The sequence below is a fragment of the Platichthys flesus genome, chromosome 8 (assembly GCF_949316205.1).
Source record: "Platichthys flesus chromosome 8, fPlaFle2.1, whole genome shotgun sequence".
In the NCBI taxonomy this organism is placed as follows: Eukaryota; Metazoa; Chordata; class Actinopteri; order Pleuronectiformes; family Pleuronectidae; genus Platichthys; species Platichthys flesus.
The window spans coordinates 21687024-21700550 of NC_084952.1; the positions used below are offsets into that span (position 1 = coordinate 21687024).

Genomic DNA, 13527 nt, shown 5'->3' on the forward strand with positions numbered 1-13527 from the left:
ATGCGTCCCTGGGTGGGCTTGAACCATCATCCTTTCAGTTAAACGCGCTAACCAAATGCGCAACAGAAACTTGCCTCCTTTGATCTGAAAGGAGAGTGGCCTAGGACAGCTCTTCCATTAATATGGAATTGTATGAATTCATACTGAATATTTAATTCACAAATACAGCTTGTCAATGCAGAGGGCTCTTAATGTCTCCAGGTGGATTTTTTTTAACTAAATATAGATAATTCAGGAATTGTTGAAGGACTTAGTGTGTCTAATTGGGTCTTATTTAAGGAATAGGTGTATAATGCTGTTTATTTTGTTGCCTGCTTGTTCTTTGGGTTTCATCATACAGTTTTCCCTACCCTTCCCTGTATTCACAGAAAGAAGATTGGTTTTCACGATCAAACTACCTATTTCATAAAAGTGCACGCGTCCCTGGGTGGGCTTGAACCACCATCCTTTCGGTTAACAGCCGAACGCCCTAACCAATTGCGCAACAGAAACTTGCCTCCATTGATCTGAAAGGAGAGTGGCCTAGGACAGCTCGTCCATTTATATGGATTTGTTTGATCTCGTTTTGCATATTTAATTTACATTCAAAGCTTGACAATACAGTGGTTTCATAATGTGTCCAGCTGGATTTTTTTTCACTAAATATAGATAAATCAGGACCTGTTGAAGAAATAGGTGTATAATGCTGTCAATTTTATTGCCTGCTTGTTCTTTGAGTTTCATCATACGGTTTTCCAAACCTTCCCTCTGTTCACAGATAGAAGATTGGTTTTCACAATCAAATTTCCTATTGCACAAAAGTGCATTCGTCCCTGGGTGGGCTTGAACCACCATCCTTTCGGTTAACAGCCGAACGCACTAACCAATTGCGCCACAGAGACCCACTTTCTTTGATCTGAAAGGAGAGTGGCCTAGGACAGCTCTTCCATTAATATGGAATTGTGTGAATTCATATTGCATATTTAATCCACAAATACAGCTTGTCAATGCAGAGGGCTCTTAATGTCTCCAGGTGGATTTTTTTTAACTAAATATAGATAATTCAGGAGTTGTTGAAGGACTAAGTGTGTCTAATTGGGTCTTATTTTAGATTTAGGTTTATAATGCTGTTTATTTTGTTGCCTGCTTGTTCTGTGGGTTTCATCATACAGTGTTCCAACCGTTCCCTCTGTTCACAGAAAGAAGATTGTTTTTTTACGATCAAACTACCTATTTCATAAAAGTGCATGCGTCCCTGGGTGGGCTTGAACCACCATCCTTTCAGTTAACAGCCGAACGCCCTAACCAATTGCGCCACAGAGACTTGCCTCCTTTAATCTCAAAGGGGAGCGGCCTAGGACAGCTCGTCCATTTATTTGGATTTGTTTGATCTCGTTTTGCATATTTAATTTACATTCAAAGCTTGACAATACAGTGGTTTCATAATGTGTCCAGCTGGATTTTTTTTCACTAAATATAGATAAATCAGGACCTGTTGAAGAAATAGGTGTATAATGCTGTCAATTTTATTGCCTGGTTGTTCTGTGAGTTTCATCATACGGTTTTCCAACCCTTCCCTCTGTTCAAGGAAAGAAGATTGGTTTTCACGATCAAACTACCTATTTCATAAAAGTGCATGCGTCCCTGGGTGGGCTTGAAAAACCAACCTTTCAGTTAACAGCGGAACACGCTAACCAACTGCGCCACAGAGACTCGCTTCCTTTGATCTGAAAGGAGAGTGGCCTAGGACAACTCTTCCATTAATATTGAATTGTGTGAATTTATATTGCATATTTAATTTACATTCAAAGCTTGACAATACAGTGGTTTCATAATGTGTCCAGCTGGATTTTTTTCACTAAATATAGATAAATCAGGACCTGTTGAAGAAATAGGTGTATAATGCTGTCTATTTTATTGCCTGCTTGTTCTGTGAGTTTCATCATATGGTTTTCCCAACCTTCCCTCTGTTCAAGGAAAGAAGATAGGTTTACATGATAAAACCACCTATTTCTTAAAAGTGCATGCGTCCCTGGGTGGGCTTGAACGACCATCTTTTCAGTTAACAGCCGAACGCGCTAACCAATTGCGCCACAGAAACTTGCTTCCTTTGATCTGAAAGGAGAGTGGCCTAGGACAGCTCTTCCATTAATATGGAATTGTGTGAATTCATATTGCATATTTAATTCACGAATACAGCTTGTCAATGCAGAGGGCTCTTAATGTCTCCAGGTGGATTTTTTTTAACTAAATATAGATAATTCAGGAGTTGTTGAAGGACTTAGTGTGTCTAATTGGGTCTTATTTAAGGAATAGGTGTATAATGCTGTTTATTTTGTTGCCTGCTTGTTCTGTGGGTTTCATCATACGGTTTTCCAACCGTTCCCTCTGTTCACAGAAAGAAGATTGTTTTTTTACGATCAAACTACCTATTTCATAAAAGTGCATGCGTCCCTGGGTGGGCTTGAACCACCATCCTTTCGGTTAACAGCCGAACGCGCTAACCAATTGCGCCACAGAGACTTGCCTCCTTTAACATCAAAGGGGAGTGGCTTAGGACAGCTCGTCCATTTATATGGATTTGTTTGATGTCGTTTTGCATATTTAATTTACATTCAAAGCTTGACAATAATGTGGTTTCATAATGTGTCCAGCTGGATTTTTTTTTCACTAAATATAGATAAATCAGGAGCTGTTGAAGAAATAGGTGTATAATGCTGTCAATTTTATTGCCTGCTTGTTCTGTGGGTTTCATCATACGGTTTTCCAAACCTTCCCTCTGTTCACAGAAAGAAGATTGGTTTTCACGATCAAACCACCTATTTCATGAAAGAGCATGCATCCCTGGGTGAACCACCATCCTTTCGGTTAACAGCCGAACGCACTAACCAATTGCGCCACAGAGACTTGCCTTCTTTTAATCTCAAAGGGGAGTGGCCTAGGACAGCTCGTCAATTTATAGGATTTGTTTGATCTCGTTTTGCATATTTAATTTACATTCAAAGCTTGACAATACAGTGGTTTCATAATGTGTCCAGCTGGATTTTTTTCACTAAATATAGATAAATCAGGACCTGTTGAAGAAATAGGTGTATAATGCTGTCTATTTTATTGCCTGCTTGTTCTGTGAGTTTCATCATATGGTTTTCCCAACCTTCCCTCTGTTCAAGGAAAGAAGATAGGTTTACATGATAAAACCACCTATTTCTTAAAAGTGCATGCGTCCCTGGGTGGGCTTGAACCACCATCCTTTCAGTTAACAGCCGAACGCGCTAACCAATTGCGCCACAGAAACTTGCTTCCTTTGATCTGAAAGGAGAGTGGCCTAGGACAGCTCTTCCATTAATATGGAATTGTGTGAATTCATATTGCATATTTAATTCACGAATACAGCTTGTCAATGCAGAGGGCTCTTAATGTCTCCAGGTGGATTTTTTTTAACTAAATATAGATAATTCAGGATTTGTTGATAGACTTAGTGTGTCTAATTGGGTCTTATTTAAGGAATAGGTGTATAATGCTTTTTATTTTGTTGCCTGCTTGTTCTGTGGGTTTCATCATACAGTTTTCCAACCGTTCCCTCTGTTCACAGAAAGAAGATTGTTTTTTTACGATCAAACTACCTATTTCATAAAAGTGCATGCGTCCCTGGGTGGGCTTGAACCACCATCCTTTCGGTTAACAGCCGAACGCGCTAACCAATTGCGCCACAGAGACCCACTTCCTTTGATCTGAAAGGAGAGTGGCCTAGGACAACTCTTCCATTAATATTGAATTGTGAGAATTTATATTGCATATTTAATTTACATTCAAAGCTTGACAATACAGTGGTTTCATAATGTGTCCAGCTGGATTTTTTTTCACTAAATATAGATAAATCAGGACCTGTTGAAGAAATAGGTGTATAATGCTGTCTATTTTATTGCCTGCTTGTTCTGTGAGTTTCATCATATGGTTTTCCAAACCTTCCCTCTGTAAAAGGAAAGAAGATTGGTTTTCATGATAAAACCACCTATTTCATGAAAGTGCATGCGTCCCTGGGTGGGCTTGAACCACCATCCTTTCAGTTAACAACCGAACGCACTGACCAATTGCGCCACAGAGACCCACTTCCTTTGATCTGAAAGGAGAGTGGCCTAGGACAGCTCTTCCATTAATATGGAATTGTGTGAATTCATATTGCTTATTTAATTCACAAATACAGCTTGTCAATGCAGAGGGCTCTTAATGTCTCCAGGTGGATTTTTTTTAACTAAATATAGATAATTCAGGAGTTGTTGAAGGACTTAGTGTGTCTAATTGGGTCTTATTTAAGGAATAGGTGTATAATGCTGTTTATTTTGTTGCCTGCTTGTTCTGTGGGTTTCATCATACAGTTTTCCAACCGTTCCCTCTGTTCACAGAAAGAAGATTGTTTTTTTACGATCAAACTACCTATTTCATAAAAGTGCATGCGTCCCTGGGTGGGCTTGAACCACCATCCTTTCGGTTAACAGCCGAACGCGCTAACCAATTGCGCCACAGAGACCCACTTTCTTTGATCTGAAAGGAGAGTGGCCTAGGACAACTCTTCCATTAATATTGAATTGTGTGAATTTATATTGCATATTTAATTTACATTCAAAGCTTGACAATACAGTGGTTTCATAATGTGTCCAGCTGGATTTTTTTCACTAAATATAGATAAATCAGGACCTGTTGAAGAAATAGGTGTATAATGCTGTCTATTTTATTGCCTGCTTGTTCTGTGAGTTTCATCATATGGGTTTCCCAACCTTCCCTCTGTTCAAGGAAAGAAGATAGGTTTACATGATAAAACCACCTATTTCTTAAAAGTGCATGCGTCCCTGGGTGGGCTTGAACGACCATCTTTTCAGTTAACAGCCGAACGCGCTAACCAATTGCGCCACAGAAACTTGCTTCCTTTGATCTGAAAGGAGAGTGGCCTAGGACAGCTCTTCCATTAATATGGAATTGTGTGAATTCATATTGCATATTTAATTCACGAATACAGCTTGTCAATGCAGAGGGCTCTTAATGTCTCCAGGTGGATTTTTTTTAACTAAATATAGATAATTCAGGAGTTGTTGAAGGACTTAGTGTGTCTAATTGGGTCTTATTTAAGGAATAGGTGTATAATGCTGTTTATTTTGTTGCCTGCTTGTTCTGTGGGTTTCATCATACGGTTTTCCAACCGTTCCCTCTGTTCACAGAAAGAAGATTGTTTTTTTACGATCAAACTACCTATTTCATAAAAGTGCATGCGTCCCTGGGTGGGCTTGAACCACCATCCTTTCGGTTAACAGCCGAACGCGCTAACCAATTGCGCCACAGAGACTTGCCTCCTTTAACATCAAAGGGGAGTGGCTTAGGACAGCTCGTCCATTTATATGGATTTGTTTGATGTCGTTTTGCATATTTAATTTACATTCAAAGCTTGACAATAATGTGGTTTCATAATGTGTCCAGCTGGATTTTTTTTCACTAAATATAGATAAATCAGGAGCTGTTGAAGAAATAGGTGTATAATGCTGTCAATTTTATTGCCTGCTTGTTCTGTGGGTTTCATCATACGGTTTTCCAAACCTTCCCTCTGTTCACAGAAAGAAGATTGGTTTTCACGATCAAACCACCTATTTCATGAAAGAGCATGCATCCCTGGGTGAACCACCATCCTTTCGGTTAACAGCCGAACGCACTAACCAATTGCGCCACAGAGACTTGCCTTCTTTTAATCTCAAAGGGGAGTGGCCTAGGACAGCTCGTCAATTTATAGGATTTGTTTGATCTCGTTTTGCATATTTAATTTACATTCAAAGCTTGACAATACAGTGGTTTCATAATGTGTCCAGCTGGATTTTTTTCACTAAATATAGATAAATCAGGACCTGTTGAAGAAATAGGTGTATAATGCTGTCTATTTTATTGCCTGCTTGTTCTGTGAGTTTCATCATATGGTTTTCCCAACCTTCCCTCTGTTCAAGGAAAGAAGATAGGTTTACATGATAAAACCACCTATTTCTTAAAAGTGCATGCGTCCCTGGGTGGGCTTGAACCACCATCCTTTCAGTTAACAGCCGAACGCGCTAACCAATTGCGCCACAGAAACTTGCTTCCTTTGATCTGAAAGGAGAGTGGCCTAGGACAGCTCTTCCATTAATATGGAATTGTGTGAATTCATATTGCATATTTAATTCACGAATACAGCTTGTCAATGCAGAGGGCTCTTAATGTCTCCAGGTGGATTTTTTTTAACTAAATATAGATAATTCAGGAGTTGTTGAAGGACTTAGTGTGTCTAATTGGGTCTTATTTAAGGAATAGGTGTATAATGCTGTTTATTTTGTTGCCTGCTTGTTCTGTGGGTTTCATCATACGGTTTTCCAACCGTTCCCTCTGTTCACAGAAAGAAGATTGTTTTTTTGCGATCAAACTACCTATTTCATAAAAGTGCATGCGTCCCTGGGTGGGCTTGAACCACCATCCTTTCGGTTAACAGCCGAACGCGCTAACCAATTGCGCCACAGAGACCCACTTTCTTTGATCTGAAAGGAGAGTGGCCTAGGACAACTCTTCCATTAATATTGAATTGTGTGACTTTATATTGCATATTTAATTTACATTCAAAGCTTGACAATACAGTGGTTTCATAATGTGTCCAGCTGGATTTTTTTTCACTAAATATAGATAAATCAGGACCTGCTGAAGAAATAGGTGTATAATGCTGTCTATTTTATTGCCTGCTTGTTCTGTGAGTTTCATCATATGGTTTTCCAAACCTTCCCTCTGTAAAAGGAAAGAAGATTGGTTTTCATGATAAAACCACCTATTTCATAAAAGTGCATGCGTCCCTGGGTGGGCTTGAACCACCATCCTTTCTGTCAACAGCCGAACGCATTAACCAATTGCGCCACAGAGACCCGCTGCCTTTGATCTGAAAGGAGAGTGGCCTAGGACAGCTCTTCCATTAATATGGAATTGTGTGAATTCATATTGCTTATTTAATTCACAAATACAGCTTGTCAATGCAGAGGGCTCTTAATGTCTCCAGGTGGATTTTTTTTAACTAAATATAGATAATTCAGGAGTTGTTGAAGGACTTAGTGTGTCTAATTGGGTCTTATTTAAGGAATAGGTGTATAATGCTATTTATTTTGTTGCCTGCTTGTTCTTTGGGTTTCATCATACAGTTTTCCCTACCCTTCCCTCTATTCACAGAAAGAAGATTGGTTTTCACGATCAAACTACCTATTTCATAAAAGTGCATGCGTCCCTGGGTGGGCTTGAACCACCATCCTTTCGGTTAACAGCCGAACGCGCTAACCAATTGCGCAACAGAAACTTGCCTCTTTGATCTGAAAGGAGAGTGGCCTAGGACAGCTCGTCCATTTATATGGATTTGTTTGATCTCGTTTTGCATATTTAATTTACATTCAAAGCTTGACAATACAGTGGTTTCATAATGTGTCCAGCTGGATTTTTTTTCACTGAATATAGATAAATCAGGACCTGTTGAAGAAATAGGTGTATAATGCTGTTTATTTTGTTGCCTGCTTGTTCTGTGGGTTTCATCAAACGGTTTTCCAACCCTTCCCTGTGTTCACAGATAGAAGCTTGGTTTTCACAATCAAACTTCCTATTTCATGAAAGTGCATTCGTCCCTGGGTGGGCTTGAACCACCATCTTTTCGGTTAACAGCCGAACGCACTAACCAATTGCGCCACAGAGAACCACTTCCTTTGATCTGAAAGGAGAGTGGCCTAGGACAGCTCTTCCATTAATATGGAATTGTGTGAATTCATATTGCATATTTATTTCACAAATACAGCTTGTCAATGCAGAGGGCTCTTAATGTCTCCAGGTGGATTTTTTTTAACTAAATATAGATAATTCAGGAGTTGTTGAAGGACTCACTATGTCTAATTGGGTCTTATTTTAGGAATAGGTGCATAATGCTGTCTATTTTATTGCCTGCTTGTTCTGTGGGTTTCATCATACGGTTTCCAGCCCTTCCCTCTATTCACAGAAAGAAGATTGGTTTTCACGATCAAACTACCTATTTCATAAAAGTGCATGCGTCCCTGGGTGGGCTTGAACCACCACCCTTTCGGTTAACAGCCGAACGCGCTAACCAATTGCGCCACAGAGACTTGATTCCTTTGACCTGAAAGGAGAGTGGCCTAGGACAGCTCTTCCATTAATATTGAATTGTGTGAATTCATATTGCATATTTAATTTACATTCAAAGCTTGACAATACAGTGGTTTCATAATGTGTCCAGCTGGATTTTTTTTCACTAAATATAGATAATTCAGGAGTTGTTGAAGGACTTAGTGTGTCTAATTTGGTCTTATTTAAGGAATAGGTGTATAATGCTGTTTATTTTGTTGCCTGCTCGTTCTGTGGGTTTCATCAAACGGTTTTCCAACCCTTCCCTGTGTTCACAGATAGAAGATTGGTTTTCACAATATAACTTCCTATTTCATGAAAGTGCATTCGTCCCTGGGTGGGCTTGAACCACCATCCTTTCAGTTAACAGCCGAACGCACTAACCAATTGCGCCACAGAGACCCACTTCCTTTGATCTGAAAGGAGAGTGGCCTAGGACAGCTCTTCCATTAATATGGAATTGTGTGAATTCATATTGCATATTTAAATCACAAATAAAGCTTGTCAATGCAGATGGCTCTTAATGTGTCCAGGTGGATTTTTTTTAACTAAATATAGATAATTCAGGAGTTGTTGAGGACTCAGTGTGTCTAATTGGGTCTTATTTTAGGAATAGGTGCATAATGCTGTCTATTGTATTTCCTGCTTGTTCTGTGGGTTTCATTATACGGTTTTCCAAACCTTCCCTCTGTTCACAGAAAGAAGATAGCTTTCACGATCAAACCACCTATTTCATGAAAGAGCATGCGTGCCTGGGTGGGCTTGAACCACCATCCTTTCGGTTAACAGCCGAACGCGCTAACCAATTGCGCCACAGAGACTTGCCTCCTTTAATCTCAAAGGGGAGTGGCCTAGGACAGCTCGTCCATTTATATGGATTTGTTTGATCTCGTTTTGTATATTTAATTTACATTCAAAGCTTGACAATACAGTGGTTTCATAATGTGTCCAGCTGGATTTTTTTCACTAAATATAGATAAATCAGGACCTGTTGAAGAAATAGGTGTATAATGCTGTCTATTTTATTGCCTGCTTGTTCTGTGAGTTTCATCATATGGTTTTCCCAACCTTCCGTCTGTTAAAGGAAAGAAGATTGGTTTTCACGATAAAACCACCTCTTTCATAAAAGTGCATGCTTCCCTGTGTGGGCTTGAACCACCATCCTTTCGGTTAACAGCCTAAAGCGCTAACCAATTGCGCCACAGAGACTTGCCTCTTTTGACCTGAAAGGAGAGTGGCCTAGGACAACTCTTCCATTAATATTGAATTGTGTGAATTCATATTGCATATTTAATTTACATTCAAAGCTTGACAATACAGTGGTTTCATAATGTGTCCAGCTGGATTTTTTTTCACTAAATATAGATAAATCAGGACCTGTTGAAGAAATAGGTGTATAATGCTGTCTATTTTATTGCCTGCTTGTTCTGTGAGTTTCATCATATGGTTTTCCAAACCTTCCCTCTGTAAAAGGAAAGAAGATTGGTTTTCAAGATAAAACCACCTATTTCATAAAAGTGCATTCGTCCCTGGGTGGGCTTGAACCACCATCCTTTCAGTTAACAGCCGAACGCGCTAACCAATTGCGCCACAGAGACCCGCTTCCTTTGATCTGAAAGGAGAGTGTCCTAGGACAGCTCTTCCATTAATATGGAATTGTCTGAATTCATATTGCTTATTTAATTCACAAATGCAGAGGGCTCTTAATGTCTGCAGGTGGATTTTTTTAAACTAAATATAGATAATTCAGGAGTTGTTGAAGGACTTAGTGTGTCTAATTGGGTCTTATTTAAGGAATAGGTGTATAATGCTGTTTATTTTGTTGCCTGCTTGTTCTGTGGGTTTCATCAAACGGTTTTCCAACCCTTCCCTGTGTTCAAAGCTAGAAGATTGGTTTTCACAATAAAACTTCCTATTTCATGAAAGTGCATTCGTCCCTGGGTGGGCTTGAACAACCATCCATTCGGTTAACAGCCGAACGCACTAACCAATTGCGCCACAGAGACCCACTTCCTTTGATCTGAAAGGAGAGTGGCCTAGGACAGCTCTTCCAATAATATGGAATGGTGTGAATTCATATTGCTTATTTAATTCACAAATGCAGAGGGCTCTTAATGTCTCCAGGTGGATTTTTTTTAACTAAATATAGATAATTCAGGAGTTGTTGAAGGACTCAGTGTGTATAATTGGGTCTTATTTAGGAATAGGTGCATAATGCTGTCTATTTTATTGCCTGCTTGTTCTGTGGGTTTCATCAAACGGTTTTCCAAACCTTCCCTCTGTTCACAGAAAGAAGATTGGTTTTCACGATCAAACCACCTATTTCATGAAAGAGCATGCGTGCCTGGGTGGGCTTGAACCACCATCCTTTCCGTTAACAGCCGAACGCGCTAACCAATTGCGCAACAGAAACTTGCCTCCTTTGATCTGAAAGGAGAGTGGCCTAGGACAGCTCTTCCATTAATATGGAATCGTGTGAATTCATATTGCATATTTAATTCACAAATACAGCTTGTCAATACAGAGGGCTCTTAATGTCTCCAGGTGGATTTTTTTTAACTAAATATAGATAATTCAGGAGTTGTTGATGGACTTAGTGTGTCTAATTGGGTCTTATTTAAGGAAAAGGTGTATAATGCTGTTTATTTTGTTGCCTGCTTGTTGTGTGGGGTTCATCATACAGTTTTCCAACCGTTCCCTCTGTTCACAGAAAGAAGATTGTTTTTTTACGATCAAACTACCTATTTCATAAAAGTGCATACGTCCCTGGGTGGGCTTGAACCACCATCCTTTCAGTTAACAGCCGAACGCGCTAACCAATTGCGCCAAAGAGACCCGCCTCCTCTAAACTCAAAGGGGAGTGGCCTAAGACAGCTCGTCAATTCATATGGATTTTTTTGATCTCGTTTTGCATATTTAATTGAAAGTCAAAGCTTGACAATACAGAGGGTTCTTAATGTGTCCAGCTGGATTTTTTTTCACTAAATATAGATAAATCAGGACCTGTTGAAGGAATAGGTGTATAATGGTGTCTATTTTGTTAACTGCTTGTTCTGTGGGATTCATCAAACGGTTTTCCAAACCTTCACTCTGTTCAAGGAAAGAAGATTGGTTTTCACGATCAAACAAACCTATTTCATGAAAGAGCATGCGTCCCTGGGTGGGCTTGAACCACCATCCTTTCAGTTAACAGCCGAACGCGCTAACCAATTGCGCCACAGAGACTTGCCTCCTTTGACCTGAAAGGAGAGTGGCCTAGGACAGCTCTTCCATTAATATGGAATTGTGTGAATTCATGTTGCATATTTAATTCACAAATACAGCTTGTCAATGCAGAGGGCTCTTAATGTGTCCAGGTGGATTTTTTTTAACTAAATATAGATAATTCAGGAGTTGTTGAAGGACTCAGTGTGTATAATTGGGTCTTATTTAGGAATAGGTGCATAATGCCGTCTATTTTATTGCCTGCTTGTTCTGTGGGTTTCATCATACGGTTTTCCAAACTTTCCCTCTGTTCACAGAAAGAAGATTGGTTTTCACGATCAAACCACCTATTTCATGAAAGAGCATGCGTGCCTGGGTGGGCTTGAACCACCATCCTTTCGGTTAACAACCGAACGCGCTAACCAATTGCGCCACAGAGACTTGCCTCCTTTAATCTCAAAGGGGAGTGGCCTAGGACAGCTCGTCAATTTATATGGATTTGTTTGATCTTGTTTTGCATATTTAATTTACATTCAAAGCTTGACAATACAGTGGTTTCATAATGTGTCCAGCTGGAGTTTTTTCACTAAATATAGATAAATCAGGACCTGTTGAAGAAATAGGTGTATAATGCTGTCTATTTTATTGCCTGCTTGTTCTGTGAGTTTCATCATATGGTTTTCCCAACCTTCCCTCTGTTCAAGGAAAGAAGATTGGTTTTCACGATAAAACCACCTATTTCATAAAAGTGCATGCGTCCCTGGGTGGGCTTGAACCACCATCCTTTCAGTTAACAGCCGAACGCTCTAACCAATTGCCCCACAGAACCTCGCCTCCTTTGATCTGAAAGGAGAGTGGCCTAGGACAGCTCTTCCATTAATATGGAATTGTGTGAATTCATATTGCTTATTTAATTCACAAATACAGCTTGTCAATGCAGAGGGCTCTTAATGTCTCCAGGTGGATTTTTTTAAACTAAATATAGATAATTCAGGAGTTGTTAAAGGACTTAGTGTGTCTAATTGGGTCTTATTTAAGGAATAGGTGTATAATGCTGTTTATTTTGTTGCCTGCTTGTTCTTTGGGTTTCATCATACAGTTTTCCAACCCTTCCCTCTATTCACAGAAAGAAGATTGGTTTTCACGATCAAAGTACCTATTTCATAAAAGTGCATGCGTCCCTGTGTGGGCTTGAACCACCATCATTTCGGTTAACAGCCGAACTCCCTAACCAATTGCGCAACAGAAACTTGCCTCCTTTGATCTGAAAGGAGAGTGGCCTAGGACAGCTCTTCCATTAATATGGAATTGTGTGAATTCATATTGCATATTTAATTCACAAATACAGCTTGTCAATGCAGAGGGCTCTTAATGTCTCCAGGTGGATTTTTTTTAACTAAATATAGATAATTCAGGAGTTGTTGAAGGAATTAGTGTGTCTAATTGGGTCTTATTTAAGGAATAGGTGTATAATGTTGTCTATTTAACTGCCTGCTTGTTCTGTGAGTTTCATCATACGGTTTTCCAAACCTTCCCTCTGTTCAAGGAAAGAAGATTGGTTTTCCCGATCAAACCAACCTATTTCATAAAAGTGCATGCGTCCCTGGGTGGGCTTGAACAACCATCCTTTCAGTTAACAGCCGAACGCGCTAACCAATTGAGCCACAGAGACCCGCTTCCTTTGATCTGAAAGGAGAGTGGCCTAGGACAGCTCTTCCATTATCATGGAATTGTGTGAATTCATACTGCATATTTAATTCACAAATACATCTTGTCAATGCAGAGGGCTCTTAATGTCTCCAGGTGGATTTTTTTTAACTAAATATAGATAATTCAGGAGTTGTTGAAGGACTCAGTGTGTCTAATTGGGTCTTATTTTAGGAATAGGTGTATAATGCTGTTTATTTTGTTGCCTGCTTGTTCTGTGGGTTTCATCATACGGTTTTCCAAACCTTCCCTCTGTTCAAGGAAAGAAGATTGGTTTTCACAATCAAACCTCCTATTTCATAAAAGTGCATGCGTCCCTGGGTGGGCTTGAACCACCATCCTTTCAGTTAACAGCCGAACGCGCCAACCAATTGAGTCACAGAGACCCGCTTCCTTTGATCTGAAAGGAGAGTGGCCTAGGACAGCTCTTCCATTAACATGGAATTGTGTGAATTCATACTGCATATT

At 39.7% G+C, this 13527-nt stretch overlaps 13 non-coding genes across 13 annotated transcripts; all 13 read right to left on the reverse strand.

The window, feature by feature from the left end:
• Positions 1-807: 807 nt before the first annotated feature.
• On the reverse strand, positions 808-881 carry trnan-guu (transfer RNA asparagine (anticodon GUU)). The gene has a single exon. It is a non-coding gene; the product is annotated as a tRNA-Asn (tRNA).
• Positions 882-2428: 1547 nt separating this feature from the next.
• trnan-guu (transfer RNA asparagine (anticodon GUU)) lies at positions 2429-2502 on the reverse strand. The gene has a single exon. It is a non-coding gene; the product is annotated as a tRNA-Asn (tRNA).
• Positions 2503-3200: 698 nt separating this feature from the next.
• On the reverse strand, positions 3201-3274 carry trnan-guu (transfer RNA asparagine (anticodon GUU)). Its single transcript has one exon. It is a non-coding gene; the product is annotated as a tRNA-Asn (tRNA).
• A 348-nt stretch (positions 3275-3622) lies between these two features.
• trnan-guu (transfer RNA asparagine (anticodon GUU)) lies at positions 3623-3696 on the reverse strand. Its single transcript has one exon. It is a non-coding gene; the product is annotated as a tRNA-Asn (tRNA).
• A 737-nt stretch (positions 3697-4433) lies between these two features.
• trnan-guu (transfer RNA asparagine (anticodon GUU)) lies at positions 4434-4507 on the reverse strand. Its single transcript has one exon. It is a non-coding gene; the product is annotated as a tRNA-Asn (tRNA).
• A 736-nt stretch (positions 4508-5243) lies between these two features.
• On the reverse strand, positions 5244-5317 carry trnan-guu (transfer RNA asparagine (anticodon GUU)). The gene has a single exon. It is a non-coding gene; the product is annotated as a tRNA-Asn (tRNA).
• Positions 5318-6014: 697 nt separating this feature from the next.
• Positions 6015-6088, reverse strand: trnan-guu (transfer RNA asparagine (anticodon GUU)). The gene has a single exon. It is a non-coding gene; the product is annotated as a tRNA-Asn (tRNA).
• Positions 6089-6436: 348 nt separating this feature from the next.
• trnan-guu (transfer RNA asparagine (anticodon GUU)) lies at positions 6437-6510 on the reverse strand. Its single transcript has one exon. It is a non-coding gene; the product is annotated as a tRNA-Asn (tRNA).
• Positions 6511-8055: 1545 nt separating this feature from the next.
• Positions 8056-8129, reverse strand: trnan-guu (transfer RNA asparagine (anticodon GUU)). The gene has a single exon. It is a non-coding gene; the product is annotated as a tRNA-Asn (tRNA).
• A 347-nt stretch (positions 8130-8476) lies between these two features.
• Positions 8477-8550, reverse strand: trnan-guu (transfer RNA asparagine (anticodon GUU)). Its single transcript has one exon. It is a non-coding gene; the product is annotated as a tRNA-Asn (tRNA).
• A 345-nt stretch (positions 8551-8895) lies between these two features.
• On the reverse strand, positions 8896-8969 carry trnan-guu (transfer RNA asparagine (anticodon GUU)). The gene has a single exon. It is a non-coding gene; the product is annotated as a tRNA-Asn (tRNA).
• Positions 8970-9672: 703 nt separating this feature from the next.
• Positions 9673-9746, reverse strand: trnan-guu (transfer RNA asparagine (anticodon GUU)). The gene has a single exon. It is a non-coding gene; the product is annotated as a tRNA-Asn (tRNA).
• A 1553-nt stretch (positions 9747-11299) lies between these two features.
• On the reverse strand, positions 11300-11373 carry trnan-guu (transfer RNA asparagine (anticodon GUU)). Its single transcript has one exon. It is a non-coding gene; the product is annotated as a tRNA-Asn (tRNA).
• Positions 11374-13527: the final 2154 nt, after the last annotated feature.